We start from the raw sequence: 17,595 nt of genomic DNA on the forward strand, positions 1-17,595 counted from the left end.
AAGGTCAAGTGCCATAGTCATTGTGAAATATATATCTGTTTTAACCATTTAACATGTAAAAATGTGCTATGATGTTTCATTCTTTTATTTCATGTATCACTGAAGAAATTTTGAGTATTGTGCCTCCAATCCCTTTTTCCCCTGCAAACTTTGTGGTTTTATTGTGCAATGATGCATAGCATGGTGATTTGTTAAAAACTCCAATGTCATGCTATTGTGAAAAGACAGTACTTGAATTAAAAGTAAAATCAGTAAAATCTGGGTAAGAGTGGATGCTAGCAGCCTATGCCTGCATGTAGTCCAAGGAGAATGTTCGAGTAGGGCAGCTGTTTACTGGGAAGAGTCTCCAAGGAGTCAGTCATGAAATGATGTGCCTTCGCTGCGTAGGAATACAAACAGATAATCCCAATGCACAGAAATCAGAAAGAAATTGGCTCAATTCAGAATTACAAGCAAGAGATAGTGAAGAAGTCCCCATACGTGGTAACAGTGTCCCCAGACCTGATCATCATCAAATGACAGAATGACATCCACATATATGACCCAGTTGCATCAGTGACATTACATCTCTTTCAGCTACACTCCATATACCAAGAGCAAATACAAAATAATTCAATATTCACTCCCATAAGAAATGATGGAGGAAACCTGCCAGTGTACGTTTTGCAAAAATGTTTTAAAAATATGAAAACAGACCATTCGTAAATAAGGATTTGTCTCCATATTTATATATGTGTAAATATATACTTAATTATAGCATAGTGTTAGATGTTGGGTAATATAAATTTTAAAGTTCTAGTTATTTAATTCATGTCAGAAGAAGTCAGTTTTATAGTTTAACAGCCTATCTACTAATGTGTCTTTTCCTCCCCCCCCCATGTTTTGTGTCGTTTCTTTATCTTTTTGTGGTATTTATTTTAGCTTATATATCCTAAATCTTATTATAAGTACATTGCACCCTCATATTATCTTTGAACCAGTATTTAAATTTTTTTCTTAGCCTTCACCAAGGGAAATCACTTCAGTAATGAGTCTGTCTTACTGTATATATTTTGCAATGAAAGAACGCTTAAGAATTTCTGTAATACATGAGTCAATTCTTAGATATTAATGCAGAATTACCATGTGGATTATTCAATTTATAATTGAATTTGATCTGATATATTCAATTTAGGTATTGTGAATTCTTACATTTCTTGTGCAAATTTCAATTCAAAGACTGAGGCAAAGCATTTATTGAATTTATACAAATATTACATACAATATCATTTGATATTTTTTAAAAATTAAGAAAAGCAGTATACATGAAATAATTTTTAACTAGTTTTCATAAAACTATCAGAAAATGTACAATCAGAAAATGTACTGTCTTTCTTTATTGATTATGATTATTCTTTTTAAAATAAACTTTCAATATTCATTTATATATTATTTAACAAACACATAGTTATTAAATGTCTAAAATTTATATGTAAAGGTGTTTGAGATATGTCCATATAATTTTAAGACAAAAACAGAAAATGCCTTTTCTCTGTACTATATATATATATATATATATATATATATATATATATATTTGAGGTTTTGTTTTGTTTTTGTTTTCTTCTCTCAATAGTGGTAAGTGCCACTGAGTAAAATAATATGGAAATTAGGGAAATAATAATATGAAAATTGGAGAAAATTAAGAAAAGTATCACTGAGAGGATTACATTTGATCTAAGACCTAAACGAGATGACATGAAAATATCAGAGACTCAAGTTCCTAAGCAAAAGAAACAGTAAGAGCAAAACCCTCTTGATGTACAGTTCCTGAAGTCTTTGTTGAAATCAAGGAGACTAGAGCAAATAAGAGATATTAATTACAAATGAGACCAAAGGGTTAGTGTGTTGCAAGATTATATTCTGTAGCAAATTGTAAACTAAATTTATGTTGGCTTTTATCACTACAAATTGTGAGAGTGAGATGCCAGCCATTGGATAATTTTGAACAAAGAATCTGATTTCCGAATTAAAAAAACATTTTGGCTGTCATGTTGAGAATATGTGGAAGCAAGATGATCAATTACATTTCTATTACAATAATCCAGAGGATTGTGGTGGTTTAGATTTGGGTTGTATTGGTGTAGGTGAGAGCTGTTGTAAAACATGTGGATATTGTTTAAGGTAATTTGGGTGAGAGAGTAAAAGAGGACTCAAATAATTCTACAGATTTATGACCTGGGTCACTTCAATAATGGAATAGCCATGTACCAAGTGGGTGAATTCTGAAGAATAAATAGTTTTGGAGAAGAAATGAGAAGTTCAGTTTTGGACATATAAATAATACAGTATTATATACTTCAGAGATATGTTAAGAAGAAAGTTGGCGGGTAGTTTCAGGAACCTTCTTGAACCTGCACCTCTGCAGGAGCCACAGTCAGATCCTCACCAGAACCATGTTTCACAACCAGTATGACAAGGATGTCACTGTTTGGAACCCTCAGGACAGGATTCATTAAATTGAGTATGCAATGGAAGCTGTCAAGCAAGGTTCCGCCACAGTCGGTCTGAAATAAAAAACCCATGCAGTGTTGGTTGCACTGAAGAGAGCACAGTCAGAGCTTGCAACTCATCAGAAAAAAATTCTCCATGTGGACAACCATATTGGTATCTCAATTGCGGGACTTACTGCTTATGCTAGACTGTTACACAATTTTATGTGCCAGGAGTGTTTGGATTACAGATTTGTATTTGACAGACCTCTTCCTGTGTCTTGTCTTATATCGCTAATTGGAAGCAAGACCCAGATACCAACCCAATGATATGGCCGGAGACCATATGGTATTGGACTGCTGGTTATGATGATATGGGCCCTCACATTTTCCAAACCTGTCCATCTGCCAACTATTTTGACTGTAGAGCCATGTCCATTGGAGCCTGTTCTCAATCAGCTCGTACTTACTTGGAGAGACATATGTCTGGGTTTATGGAGTGCAATTTAAATGAACTGGCTAAACATGGTTTGCATGCCTTACAAGAGATGCTTCTGGCAGAACAGGACCTCACTACAAAGAATGTTTCCATTGGAATTGTTGGTAAAGACTTGGGGTTTATGATTTATGATGATGATGATGCATCTCCATTCCTGGAAGGTTTTGAAGAAAGACCACAGAGAAAGGCAGAGCCTGCTCAACCTGCTGATGAACCTGCAGAAAAGGCTGATGAACCAATGGAACATTAAGTTACAAGCCAGTCTATGTGTGTATTAGCAAATCTGTAGGAATGCAAGAACATGTGCTGATGACAGTAATCTATAGTTTGAACCAAAAGATGCAGGGTGGTCTTATGGTATGTTTTAGGAATCAGTCCAGATGTGTTTTTCCTAAGCAACTTGTCTGAAATCATATAATGGTATGATTTTTCTTTGAGAGGGTCTATATAATCATTTTCTAGTAAGTGTAGATATCTGTACTAATGTTTTTATATGAAGAACATAGTGTCTTTGTGTTTTTAAAGACAGCTGTGAAATAAAATTGTTTCACTTGCCAAAAAAAAAAAAAAAAAAAGAAGAAGAAAAAAGAAGAGGAAGAAGAGGAAGAAGAAGAATGTTGGCTATATGAATCTAGACATAAGGGAGAGTTCTAGGATGAATATATATATATATGTATATATATATATGATGAATTTAAATATATATATATATTTGAATCCATCAGCATTTTAATAATATTTAAAGAATTAAATAACTAAGGAAGTGGGGGAGAAAAGTCCAAGCCATGAGTAACAGGAAATTCCAACTCTGAGAATCTGATGGATGAGAAAAAATATAAACTAAGAAGTGAAATTTAAAGAAAAGAAAAAGAAAATGAAGCATAGCCAAAGCCAAAGGAAGAAAAATAGTTACTGAAAGAGGATTAGTCCTAATCTGTCAAAAATTGTTGATGAATACAGTAAGAGAGAATAGATATTAAACCAGGAGAAAAGAATTTTCAACCAAGTAGTGGGAAAACATCTCAGTGGAATGCGTGAAGAGACAGAGAGTGCAGTAGGAAAAAAAAAAAAAAAGAGAGAGAGAGAGAGAGAAAGAAAGTAAAGATAGTGCTCTCGATAGTACTCATAATAAGTGTCTCTCTGGAGAGAGAAACTGAGCAAGAGTATTAATGGGAAAAAGATGGTTGGCCAAGGTATCTTTAAATGGAAGTAACAGCATGTTTGTTTACTCAGTGAGAGCAACATTGTGAAAAAGAGATTAAAGAAAATAGCTGGTACATATCCATGAATAGATGAGAAGAGATGAGACCTAGTAGTCATAACACAATAGTGGTCATAGATAGAGCAAAGAGTTCAGTGATACTTAGAGGAAGGAGAGATAAGCTTAGATACAAATAACTTTTTGGAAATAGAGATGGGAAATTGTGGAAAGTTACCTAATTGCTCTTACATTCTCTGATAAGAAAATCAAAATCAGTAGTAGTGGAGTAGTTGTTCTATGCTTTGAGAGAGATGGGGGTTGGAATTAAACATTTAAGGAATTAAGAGAGTGAATGGACTTAGGAAAGAGATGAGAATTACTGAGAGGGGAAAGAAAAAAGGTTTCTGATATTGGAGGTCATGAGTTTGGAGCTAGATCCAGCAGGGTGATTGTGCTTTTCCCCCACCTGTATTCAGTTGCATACAAGTGAAGAAGACCATGAAAGTTGCATTTACTAAGGTATTTTTCCAGGTTGAGTATGAACACTTGAGAACTTTTCCAGATGTATATGAAGACTTGAGAAAGGCAAAAAAGAAGAAGAAGAAGAAGAATGAGGAAGAGGAGGAGGAAAGATAGAGGGAACAAACACTAAATTGATTTTGCTAACTCTGAGTAATTAAAATGAGTAGGTTGACAAGTTAGGTCATTGAAGGGATGAATAACAGACCAAAGCAATAGACCAAGGTTTTACACATCCCAGTGGAGACAGAGAGCTGCGGAGTTAGTACAGTAAGCAATAATTGTTGTAATAATTGTAATAATTATTAGTGGCAATATGCTTAAAAGGAACATTTTGGTGGTTAGAGATTGGGATTCTTAAATTGAGATTATGGAGGTTTAAAATGTTGTTGATAACAACCAAGTATGACCATTTGTTTAAGTGGTTTGGATGGAAAAGCAAAATGTGAAACTTTTATTAAATGCAACACTTTTTATTAATAAACTACATATTGGGTACCATTAGTGTTATGAATATACATACACACTCTCATACACACACACGCACATACCTAACAACAATACTACGAGTTAGGTGCATTTACTATACAGACAAGGGAACTTGGACATACAGAGATCAAGTAACCTTCTCAATGATACCCAGCTATGTCATGGTGGAGGTGGGTTTTGGACTTAGAATATCTAATTCCACATACCGGGCTTTCACATTTGACTACACATTGGAAGCGAGGAAGTAAAGGACCTGGCTATTCAAATTACGGAAAACGCCTATATAAACTGTATATAACATGTCTTTAAAACACTATATGGTGTTCGAAATCACCAAGAGTTTTGTTAGGGCTGTTGGAGGTCACGATGGTGAAACATATGTTAAAATTAAAAATTGAGCATCTATGATTTGGGGATCAGCAACAATTACTATTAGGAGGGTACTTCTAGGAAGTAAGGGAGAAAAGTCTGGAAGCAGTAAGAACAATGATTCCCATCCACCTTGAAATCCGAAGATAAAAGAGGTTTGTTATGATGAATATGAGTATTATAGAGGAGGGAATGTCATTGAGGAAGAGTCAGTTTTCAGTTATGTGAAAAGGACTGTCAGAAAAGAGATTTAAGGGCACCTGGGTGGCTCAGTGGGTTAAGCCGCTGCCTTCAGCTCAGGTCATGATCTTGGGGTCCTGGGATCGAGTCCCGCATCGGGCTCTCTGCTCAGCAGGGAGCCTGCTTCCTCTTCTCTCTCTCTCTGCCTGCCTCTCTGCCTACTTGTAATGTCTGTCTGTCAAATAAATAAATAAAATCTTTTAAAAAAATTAAAAAAATAAAAAAAAAGGAAAGAGATTTAAGGTAGAAGTCATGTTGCAGCTAACGACTATCAGTTCACAGGGCATAGTCAAAAGGTATAAATGTGGGAGGAGTGGATGATAGGATCAGAAAAAAAATGTATAAAACTGAATGCATATAATTATGTTCTATAGAATTTCAGATAAATTGCATATTGTGTTTCACTTGTAATGAAAGATATGAAAAATGCAATGTGGTTTTTCTATCACATAAAATAATTAAAAATTAATAAAGTTGCAATAATAATAATAAACTGTCTGAATGGAAATATTTATTTTCCAATTTAGAATTGATTACATGAATCACAATATATCTATATGTTGAAATACTACACAACCCTTAAAATTCTTATTTAAAAATATTGAATCAAACAGGGGGATAGTCATGATGCAATAGATGCAATAGGAAATATTAAACATTTTAAATTCAGCATCACTGTTGTCCTAAAATATGATAATAAAGAATAGTATATATACACATGATTACATTTAGTGTGCAAGTGAGTTAGTGCTAGTTTTCTATCAGTTCCAAATTTTTATAACTAAGTTGTATTATGTGATAATGAGCAGAAACATTTTCAAAAGGCAACATTAAGAATCACACACATGGGACACCTGGGTGGGCTCAGTTGGTTTGGTTGGGATTGCCTTCAGCTCAGGTCATGATCCTGGAGTCCCAGGATCAAATCCCGCATCCGGCTCCCAACTCCATGGGGAGTCTGCTTCTCTCTCTGACCTTCTCCTCTCTCATGCTCTCTCTCACTGTCTTTCTCTCTCAAAAAAAAAAAAAAAAAAAAGAATCAGACACCCACACCCACACACACACACACACACAAGAATCATACAACACAAAACAAACTGTCAGCCAACCTGGAAGGAATACTATGTGGCATTGCTAGGTAGAATATGGTAATTCCTATTTTATTTTTCTGCTTTTAAGATTTCAGTGGGACAAAGTTCAATCCACAGTCAGTCATCACTCTAAGTGAAATGAAATGATAAAGAATATATGGGATCTACTCTAGGAGCATACACTAAGCATGATGGGATTTAGTGCATCATATTTTAAAATAAGGGATACTTTCAGCAAGAAAGTATTCTCTAGGGGCACCTGGGTGCCTCAGTGGGTTAAAGCCTCTGCCTTCAGCTCCGGTCATGATCTCAGAGTCCTGGAGTCGAGCCCCGCATCGCATCGGGCTCTCTGCTCAGCAGGGAGCCTGCTTCCTCCCCTCTTTCTCTCTGCCTGCCTCTCTGCCTACTTGTGACCTCTGTCTGCAAATAAATAAATAAAATCTAAAAAAAAAAAAAAGAAGAAGAAGAAGAAAGAAAAAGAAAGTATTCTCTATGTATTTGAATGAGGTGATGAGTGAAAATTAGGTATGTTTCTGTAGATATTAAAGATTTTTCTACTGTGCTTTAGTAAGCTGATGCTACAAACTAGACAGGAGAGCTTTTGCATTACTTTGTTCACTGCGGGTTTCCATGTTTTAAGAGGACCTCCCAGCACTGCCAATATTCAGACTGGGAACTGAGCCCCTTAATAAAGTCACCCCAGAAAATTGCTTCATGACATATGAAGTGCCCTGTCCCAAAACCAAGCAATTAAGGACAGAATAAGGGTGGGAAGGAATGATTCTTCAGTGGAGCAGAAGCTAATTTGATCGATGTGCAGATGTAGGGACTGGAGCAGAAGGAAGATTTTTCTCCCGCTTACAGTTTCAAAGAGGAAGCAATGTAAGATGAAGAAAGAAATCTCACTTCTAAAAGAATAAAACATGTATTTTATGAAACTAATAACATATGATTAGTTATGACTCAAAAGCTTCTGACAATGTTAGTATCTAAATTCTTAACTGAATCTGCACACTATTTGGTATGGACAATGTAAAAGTTTGTTTCAGTACTATAAGTAATATAAATATAATATAAGTATAATATAAATTATACTAGTATTTAATGTTGTGATTCTTGGAGGGCATGTTGAAATAATAGTTCAAATAGGAGATAAAACCTCAGTCAAATTGCACATTTCTTAGATGTAACCTTTGTCTCGCTTCCAACTTAAAGGGACAAAATGATTTTTTTTTCTCCACATAGTAGAATTGTTTCTGTGTCTAGGTCTAAAATCAATTACTCTCGGCACAGAGTAATTAAATGAACTAACTAGATGTTAATTCAAATTAGGACCACACTTCCTTGAAAAATTCTTGCACTGAACTTTGACTATGAACTCTCTATTGTTAGTATCTTTTCTGTCCCTGTACTGGTTGTTTTAGGGAAAATAGCATTTGCTATCAGAGAAAATAGTTACTAAGTGTTTTAACTGCTTTATTTCCCCTCAGAAACTTAGAGGTTTTTCTATAGGCTCAAATTCATAAAGAAGTAATATCTGACTGCCTGTGTCTGCTGTCAACTCTAGTATTTAAGTTAATATCATTTCAATTAATTTGGTGCACCTTATACCGTAAACTGATTTAAATTTCTTCCTGATACAGCTCTGAATTACTGTGTTGTTTGCTGGCTTATTGTACAAGATATATTTTTGCCTGATATTTTTGCATTAGTTTATGATTTTCTTAAATCCGTATCTGAATCAATAATGCAATTTTGCTCCCCCAAGATTTCGAAGTCTAATGCTGTTAAGTAGAGAGCCGAATCAAATCAAATCACGATAAAGAATAAAGCGAAGGTCATTTCCCCAGAGTAAATATGCATTGTTATATATGACTAAAGGAATTACAGGGGTTTATTATGTTTTGCAATTTCATTATATTTAAATGCACATGGATATATTTGTCTCTTAAAGTAAATTTATCTTTCTCCTTCTTTCAAAGATAAATTATCTTTTCACCTAAAAGCAAAGATGATAAAGACAAATTCATAAAGCATGGCTCTCATCTCTCAGCACACCAATTTAAAAATGTGATGCATACCAACAATCTTTAGGTTGAAACTAGTCTATGCTGACCTAAGGGAATACTATTTCCTGATCTCTCCTGTATATGTCTGTGTATGTGTCCGTGTGTGTGTATTTCAAATGTAGGAGTCCATGATCATGATGTTCTAGAAATCCCACCAGTCAATGCAGCATCTCTGCAGTGCAAACCAGTTGAGCTCCTACATATATGCAGGTAATTCTGTAGCTTTAAAACAGTCTCTGGATTTGTCCTTGATGAGCAAGACCTATCGTCTCTTGTCCACCTCAATGTTTGAAATGTTATCTCTCGTATCACCAGCTATGTTATCATCCCATATCCTCATTATGTTACCATATGTCAATCTTTCCTAGCCTATTATGTTTTGTTTTTCTTTCTCCTTCTACTTCAACTACACTTATTTCATCTTGGCTTTGAAGTATGTAGAAAAAGAATCATGCTGATTTCTGAACACCACACATTAGATTAAATAAACAACAGAAATTGAAACTTGGGAAAATAGAAGCCAGTGGAAGAGTCAGAACACCAGGAGTCAAGCAGTGCCTGGGTCAGGGCAATGACAGAATCTTAAGAAGTTGGGGTTCCATGGTCCTTTTTCAAGGTGCAAAAATAGCATTCACCAGCTTTAGGATATCTTCATTTTAGGGTCTCACTGTACCAAATTTTAAGCACTGGGGAGAAAGAAATCCCTTAGTTTAAATCAGATGTTTACTCTGGATCAATCAGTGACAGCCAGAAGTGCTTTGGTCACACAGCACATAATGGGACCATAAGTCTGCTGCATGAGACCAAGGTATGACTGATGTGAGCCAGACTCCTTAAGAAGTGTCTTTCACTAGCAGCCCAATCAAGGGCTACTAGGCTCCAAACAGCTCTCAGTTAAGGGACTAGTGCTATACTCATAGCATAGGTAGAGTAAAATATGATGAGTAGCTCATAGGACTAGGTATAGAGAAAAATATGTGATTTATTTATTTTAACTGAGGAACTTCATGTCTCACTAAATGGTTTCCCTTTGGGAAGTTTTTGAATGGTATCAGAATCTCAGAGGACTCTTGCACCCACTCCTGTCCTTCCTTGACATAAAACTGAGGGCAAAATCTCAATTCAGTTTCCAGTTCTAATTTATGTATTTGTTTGTGGAAACATGTCTCCTAATCTATAACAAGTAAACCTTCTTTAGTTGGGCCACAATCTTGTTTTCCAGCAAAGACAAGGAGTTTATGCAATAGACAGGGTGTACATGAATTAAGGAAACCAAAATTAAAGGAGATTTTTAAGCTAGCTTGTAGAATGCATCTAATTTCATTGGGTCGAACTGACCTTGGAAGGGTTTCAATTACTCTTAATTACTAGTGCAGGGAATTCACAGATGGAGCTAAAAGTAGAACATAAATTTCAGAGGAAGAAAACCAAAGGAAGGGGATTGGGAAAGTGGTGGGGTTTTTTGGGGTGGTTTTTGTTTGTTTTTACCTCAAGTACCTCTGGAAGGATCAAGCTGTGTGGCGAGCCTATGAACATTCATGTATTTAATAAGGGATATGTCATAAGAGACCTGAGAACTCAATTTCTTCTGAAGGAAAAATAGAATACATACTTGGAGAAAGATATTCTTTAACCATGTACGACTTGCCTATATTTGGTTGCCTATAAATTTTTCTTGCTGGCTGATTCATGGCTGGAATCCTTCACTGACGTCTGGAAGCCTACATTTCTTCCCATTACACATGGCGGTGATGTTCACTAAATGCTCCAAGCCAAGCTATGGTTTTAGGATAGTCATACACTTTGGTGCTTACATTGTAACATAATGAAAACAAAAACAATACATTGACTTTTTATACATGGGTATGTTTATCTTACATTAATATCTATAATTTATTTTCTTCAACATAATATCTATTTATAGATAAAAGTCAAGTGCTTAATAGGCTTAGTGATGCACTAGAAAAAGTAAATCAATATGATATTCTAATAAATGGACTAATTCTTACTGGAAGATTCTTATAAAGATGACATACTGTATCAACACAGGTAAATTATAATATTACCAAATGACCTAGGATCTTTAATTAATACATTTAACCAATCTAGATTTACAAGTAAGAATGACTTTTCTCAGCAGAATTTTAACAAATATATTTCAAACTTTATCAGCCAGTGGCCCTTTTTCACTTAACTGCTTGTTGAACCAGTTGTTGAGGCCCATTGCCACTGTCAGTCATATTGATTGATGCCTCAGGTACACCAAATGCCTGTAGCAGGTCAACTCCCCTCTGGATAGCCATTAACTTCTGCTTCTACCACTTGAGTTTTACACTTACTAAGCATGGGATGTCTTTTTCTCAAAGCTAGTTATGCTGCTTATATTTAAACTTAAAGCAATCTCCTTTAATGCTATGAAAATAAATTAAGACTCATTTGAAATAGAAGAGATTTATTATTTTGATAAAAACTATGATGTATTGTTTTAACAATTTTGTATCATTTTGCAAGGCAATAGAAGTAAAAGAGAGGAAAAAAAAATAGGTGTGGGCCAGATAACTGAAAGACTGGACACATAGAAATAGAATAGGTTTTTATATACATTGCTACACAAGTGTTTTCAAACTCTCTTTGCAGAATGAAGAAACTCAGAAATAATAAATGATATCTAATAGGCATGTTGTATGCAATTATCATACTATCAGATATAGTTCAGCAAGCCTGTGTCTGTAAAAATATCTTTTTCATTAAAAAGTTTGCTTTTCTGCATACTAAATTATAAAAATAATTTTCTGTAGATGTGCATGTGCCCACACACATCCCATACATGCATAGAAATTTACATATAATTTTCATTATTCACTTTTGAACTCATTATTTTAAGAAACTAAATATACAAGTAAGGATTTTACTTATTGGGTTCCAATATTTACTTTTATTTTACTTAGTCTTTGCAAGCACAGAAAGAGAGAGAGAGAGAAAAAAAAAAACACCCTAACTTCTCTCACCAATTACTTTTTTAGGATGGCAAGTCTGGAGTTGTCAAGCTGATACCTCAGGTAAAAGATTTAACTTGTTGTTTTTAGAGATTGAGGAGTGAATTGTGTTATCTCTGTTCTCTATCTCATATCACTAATATTATTTTGAAAAGTGAAGTGTAAAATTGTACCTTAAAGAACAATCACTCCTGTTGCTCTTAAGTCACTATGCCATGAAATCTTGTACATCTTGAAGTAAAGACTTTCTCTTTTTCTAGACATGGATACTCTATCACAAATAACATGAAAAATACATAGGAAGAAGAGACAATATTTTTTTATGGACAATTCAGGAAAAACTTGTTCTAACATCAGCCCATTTCTATCAGATATTTACCCTTTTATTCATCCTTAATATAGATCCCCAGTATGCCAAGCAAGGCTTTATTTTAATGGTGTCAGAGAAAAAAATTGCACCACACACTGGTACATGGGCAAGGAACTCTTCATTCAAGGGGAGAGAGGCCAGACATCAGCCTGAACTCAACTCAGAGGAGACAAAATGTGAGAAAATTTTAAGAGCTGGAGAAGGGGGAGATCATAGGGCATGCTAATTGATCTTACACAAAAGAAAAATCAGTCTTCTCATATCTTTATTATAGGACTGAGATGCCCACTGAGGTTAGGCTCATGCCCTCCCCAGAGACACTGAGAGATAACTGATGCTAACTTGATGTCTGCATTTCAAAGGGATAATTCTCAGGTCTTTGAGAAGGATATTCCTGGGCTGTAATTCTGGCTAGAGGCTTTTAAATAGATTTACTTATATCTCAAAGTGGCAAAGAAAGAATTTACAATTTTGTGTGTTAAAAGAAGAAGGAGGAGGAGGAGAAGATGGAGGGGAAGGAGTTGGAGGAGGACTAGGAGGAGAAGAAGAAAGCAGCTCTAAAAACAGAGCTCAGGACCCAGTCAGGAAGCAGCCAGTCTAAAATGTATTCAAGCTGAGGGGACCATTAAGGCTGCCTTGGTCAACAGAAATACTGTTTCTTCAGTGAGCAATAGAGTAGCCATTAGCCACATGTGGCTACTGAGCACTTGAAATATAGCTATTATGACTGAGTTATTGAATATTTAATTGTATTAAATTTATCTTAACTCAACTTAAAATTTAATTAGTCACATGTGGCTAGCGAGCGGTTACAGTCCTGGGCAGCACAGATGCAAATTACTGCATAATCAATGGCTATCATTTGAACAAAAGTAACATCTTAGTTAAAAAAGAACAAAAGTAAAATCTTAGTAAAAAATTTTATAGCATAAATAAAACATCAACACTTGTGTTTACGGTATTTTATATAATCCTTTTGGTTGCTTCCCTATTTTCGTTGTTGCTGTCATGTTCTTTCACTTACGATGAATCATCAAACATATTACCGTCTAAGCACACATTGCCTTATTAATTTTCAAATATGTGTGCTCAATTATCAGTCATTTTCTAAATACGAGAAGGGCACCACAACATGGTGGAATTTATTGAGAAATAAAGGTAAACTTCCAAATTTTGCATTTTTGCTTTGGTTACAATTTTCTTACGTATTCAGTGCTTGAGATGCACAACACTGTTAATTTCAAAACCAGAATCTCTCTTAACCTTTCTCTAAAATTGCCATCTGTTGTTTATCTCACTCTTTTTTTTTTTTTTCCAAATGAGTGAAGTAGTTAAATGCCCGTGTTCCATAATGAAATTATTTTTTTTTTCATTGCTTATTCCAATTTTATGGCAGGAGGTAGAAATTTTTCAGCAGACATTTCTCTGCATCCTCATTCTTTTCTATGATTTTGAAAGATGGAACTTTCATTTCAAGATCAACCTCTGGCCTCCTGTTATCTCTTCACCTAGCTGTCTTTTTGGTACCAAAATCAACACCCCTCCCACTAACGATGCCAATTTCTCTTTTCACAGATTCTTTCTCCCCACCAGAGCCTAAAATTAAATTAAAATTGCTTCTAGCTAGGAACAGAAGAAATCAACAGCAGCAAGAATGAGGATAATAAAACCTCACATTCCCATGGTTCAGTTATAATCACTTGCTCTAATTTTTAACATGCTGAAATACATATAAGAACTAAAGACAGTGGACATCCCCAGAATCTCCTTCTCAAAAATAAAAGACAATTTTTTACCACTTGGTTGTTAATATCATACATCATTTTATTGAATCAAAGGAGGGAATATGTGAGAGGTTGGATAGAACTCTATCTTAAAAGACAGTATAACTTAAAGGAAAAAAAAAATCTCCAAATATAAAGTCAGATAATTCATGTTTAGGACTTGGTTTCGCCAAACCCTTGTTGTGTGGCAAATTCAGGTAACTTCTCTATGCTCATTCCCTTATCTATAAAATTGGAGTAACAAAAGTGCCTGCTTCATAAAGTTATTTTGAAAAACAAAAATTAAAAAAAAATCATGTGGGGTGCCTGGGTGACTCAATTGAGCAAGTGCCTGACTCTTGATTTTGGCTCAGGTCACGATCTCAGGGTTGTGAGCTCTAGCCCCACTTCAGGCTCTGTGCTGAGAGTGGACCCTGCTTAAGGTTCTCTCTCTACCCCACTCATTCCACCTTCCACTTGCTGGTACATGAACTCTCTCAAAAAGACCCCAAGATGTTAGGGTGCATGTGCCTCTTTTTTCACTATATCTGTATCTTTGGAGTAAATACCCAGTAGTGCAATTGCTGGGTTATGATGTAGCTCTATTTTTAACTTTGTAGAACCTCCATGTTGTTTTCCAAAATGGCTGTACAAACTTACATTCCCACCAACAGTGTAAGAGGGTTTCCCTTTTTCCACATCCTCTCCAATATTTGTTGTTTCCTGTCTTGTCGATTTTTGACATTCTGACTGGTGTAAGGTGGTATCTCAGTGTGGTTTTAATTTGAATTTCCTTGATGGCTAATGATGTTGAACATTTTTTCTTGTGTCTGTTAGCCATTTTTATGTCTTCTTTGGAGAAGGGTCTGTTCATGTCTTCTGCCCATTTTTTTTTTGACTTGATAATTTGTTTTTTTGTTGTTGAGTTTGAGGAGTTCTTTATAGATTTTGGATACCAGCCCTATATCTGTAGTGTCATTTGCTATTGTAGTGTCACAATAGTCAAACTGTGGAAGGAGCCAAGATGCCCTTCAAAAGACAAATGGATAAAGAATATGTGGTCCATATATACAATGGAATATTACTCAGTAATCAGAAAGGAGGAATACCCACCATTTGTATCAACATGGATGGAACTGGAGGGGATTATGCTAAGTGAAATAAGTCAAGCAGAGAAAGACAATTATCATGTGGTTTCACTTATATGTGGAACATAAAGAATAGCATGGGAGACCTTAGAGAAGGAAGGGAAAAATGAAGGGGGGGAATCGGAGGAGGAGATGAACCATGAGAGACTATGGACACTGGGAAACAAACTGAGGGTTTCAGAGGGGATGGGGACAGGGGGACAGGTTAACCCGGTGATGAGTATTAAGGAGAACTCGTACTGCATGGAGCACTGGGTGTTATATGCAAACAATGAATCATGGAACACTACATCAAAACCTAATGATGTACTATATGGTGACATAACATAATAATAAATTAAAAAAAAAAAGACAAAACAACTAGTGCCTGAATGTCTGGCACATGATAAATTCTCAATATATATTAGCTATTGTTAACTTATGTTATATTTATTATATTTATTTAGTTCCATAATTTTATTTATTTATTCTTAATTGAAGTGTAATTGACCTACAATGTTATATTAGTCTCAGATGTACAACACTGATTCGACAGCTCTATGCATTTCAATGCTCACCACAAATGTAGTTACCATCTGTCACCATACAACAGTATTACAATATTATTGACTATTATTCCCTATGCTGTATTTTCATCTTTGATGAAACTTACTTATTTTATAAGTGGAAGTGTGTACCTGCTAATCCCCCTTCTCTGTTTTACCCACACCATCATCTCTTTTAAATACACATTTTAGAATCCTTTCTGTTAAATTCATAGCATCTTACAAAGTGTATAATTATACATTTATTGAGAATTATTCTAGGTGTGTGGTAAACTTGAAGCCTGCCCCTCAGGAGGAAGCTCCAGGACAAATTAACAGGCCTTTTTCAGGAAGAGAGGGTTATGTTTCAGTTTGTTGTCTGTGCAGTGTCCAGGAGGTGGTGGCCAGCCAAGAACTGTCTCCCAATTTTTCCTTCCAGATCTGTGGGGTCCAGAAAGGCAAGTCGACCTGGCAGCCAGAGCCAGGCACTCGAGGGTGTTGCTTGTATGGCCTGTGCACACCCATTGGCGTTAGTGGGCTTCAGATGAGTGCAGGGGTGAAGTGCCCCCACTGGTTTTAGTGATTATTCTTTTAATATCTGGACATTCGCATAATAAATGACTTGTTTCAGTAGATCTTTATACATGACTTTATACACGACTGATCATTTGAAATATGTGCACCATTAAGGAAATCATAATTTGAAGTTTGTTATTAGTTTTGATAACACTGTCATCTCAATTAAGGAGTTTGTTTTTAAAAAATATTCCAGTGCACCTGGGTGGTTCAGTTGTTTAAGCAACAGCCTTCAGCTCTGGTCATGATTTCAAGGTCCTGGGATCAAGTCCCACATTGGGCTCCCTGTTGCTTCTCCCTTTGCTTGCCACTTCCCCTTGCTTTTACTCTCTCTCTTTCTGTCAAGTAAATAAAAAATCTTAATAAATAAATAAATAAAAAGAAATAAATAAAAAATATTTCCTACATACAATTTTAAAATAAGATAAAAACTATAATAACCCAATATTAAGATACCTGTTTAATAATTGAAATACATCTCAATACTTTAAATACTTTAAAGTATGAAATAATTTGTATTTGTTTCAACTTTTGAGACATATTCTTTCAAGCTTTGTATTTAAGGAGGCTAATGAACCCCAGCATTTTAGAGGATAGACCGCCATCTGGTGGAAATTTTAAGTCTTAACTAAATCACCTAAAACAATTTTATATAGCTCGTTCATGTTGTTTCCAGTATGCTAGAAAGCATTCTGGTCGCATAACAGAAAATGTATTAAATTAATGAGCTGAAATCTAATGGAAAATAAAAGCAAATAAGTTTTAAAATTAGACAAGTGTGTTTCTGACATCCTTAACCATCCATTTGTATCACAATGAATTTAATATTGTGAATATTAGAAAGACCATAAAAACTCAACGAATAGAGAAATAACCAATCGGTGACTGCTTGTCTTCACTTAAGCATATTTAACCTAAATCATAAACCATGATTTGTTTTTGCTGATATCATGCAACTAAAAAAAATCTCTAACTTTCTATTATTTCTGTTTTGGTCAGGCTCATGTACAATCATTTCAAAATGATCTTAGTCATTATTTCTAGAAAGGTAAATTATTGAGAACGCTAGAGGTTCGTAGAATTTCTGAGGTTCTAGAGTGCTGATAATATCCCCAGTACAATTATTGTACATTGTACATCACCTTCAAAGGCAGTGCATTTTCATCTAATAAGGGTGTTATTCTAGTTGGATACTTTTTATTTCCAAAAAATTAAAATTTAATATCACCGTAATGGAATGTTTGCCTAGACATGGGAGGCTTGACAGAGA

At 35.1% G+C, this 17,595-nt stretch overlaps 1 pseudogene; it reads left to right on the forward strand.

Moving 5' to 3' along the window:
- Nucleotides 1-2,429: 2,429 nt before the first annotated feature.
- On the forward strand, nt 2,430-3,263 carry LOC101675538 (annotated as a pseudogene).
- The last annotated feature ends 14,332 nt before the right edge of the window (nt 3,264-17,595 follow it).

Source organism: Mustela putorius, unplaced genomic scaffold (genome assembly GCF_011764305.1).
Source record: "Mustela putorius furo isolate JIRA1106 unplaced genomic scaffold, ASM1176430v1.1 tig00000407_pilon_pilon_pilon, whole genome shotgun sequence".
Lineage (NCBI taxonomy): Eukaryota > Metazoa > Chordata > Mammalia > Carnivora > Mustelidae > Mustela > Mustela putorius.